Below are 1,091 nucleotides of genomic sequence, written 5' to 3' on the forward strand. Positions count from 1 at the left end.
CCCCCCCCTGACAAAATTTTAATGAAGAGACAGAGATCTAAAATCTAGATATATATCTAGATCTAGATCTAGATCTAGATCTAGATATATTAGATATATATTCTAGATCTAATCTACCAGTCCGAGATTCTCTATTGATTAAAAACGGGAAAATCATAAATTCCTAAGGTTGAGACCCAGACAAAGTCAGTCCGCTGGTCCGGTATTCTTCAATCTTACTCTTGGTAAATTTTTACTTTCACTCCCGCACACAGATGCACTGTTTCAGGGGTCAAACTGCGGCGATTGTCAAGATTTCCGCGTTTAATTCCGATGTGCGTTTTTCATAGCCTCAGGTAGTTTCGCTTTGGTCCCTAACCCTAACCCTAACCCTGACCCTGACCCTATCCCTAACCCTAACCCTGACCCTATCCCTATCCCTATCCCTAACCCTGACCCTGACCCTAACCCTAACCCTGACCAGGGACCAAAGCGAAACATACCTGAGGCTATGAAAAACGCACATCGGAATTAAACGCGGAAATCTTGACAATCGCCCAAACTGCTGTACTGTTTGGTGCAGATCACACTTAAAGCCACTAAAACTGTCGCAAATCAATTATTTTCAAGACAATTTCAAATCTAACTGTAAAATATCAAATTATAAATATATACAGGGTCCCCACAGGGTCGGGAAATCGGGAAAAAGTCGGGAATTTTGAGATGGGTCGGGAAAAAGTCGGGAATTTTGTGATGGGTCGGTAAGTCGGGAAAGTATAGGGCCTGTATAATGTGCAGCTATCTAGACTGTGTATGGTTGATGAATCCTAAAGAGGAAACGTAATTGAACCGCTGTGACGGAAGTGTGTGTGACACTGAGGCTCGATCGGGAAGAATCAAGATCTGCTTTCGTTAACGCCCGGAAACTTTCCGGTAATAGTCTGATACTACTGATAGATAACGCAACATTTGTAACATGCAGGTTGTGCATTATGAACACTGTGTCGCCTTGAAAATAAATCAATATTAAAAATTGCCCTCTGCTGTCGCTTGTGGAAAAAAAAAAAGAAAAAGAAGTTATACAAGCGTCTTGACAGGTTCGCCCTCGTGAC

The 1,091-nt window shown here is 42.1% G+C and overlaps 1 protein-coding gene across 1 annotated transcript in view; it reads left to right on the plus strand.

Moving 5' to 3' along the window:
* The window catches only part of LOC101847747, a 20,645-nt gene that overhangs the window by 297 nt on the left and 19,257 nt on the right, over positions 1 to 1,091 (plus strand). The window lies entirely within an intron of this gene.

The sequence above is a fragment of the Aplysia californica genome, unplaced genomic scaffold, assembly GCF_000002075.1.
Source record: "Aplysia californica isolate F4 #8 unplaced genomic scaffold, AplCal3.0 scaffold00376, whole genome shotgun sequence".
In the NCBI taxonomy this organism is placed as follows: Eukaryota; Metazoa; Mollusca; class Gastropoda; order Aplysiida; family Aplysiidae; genus Aplysia; species Aplysia californica.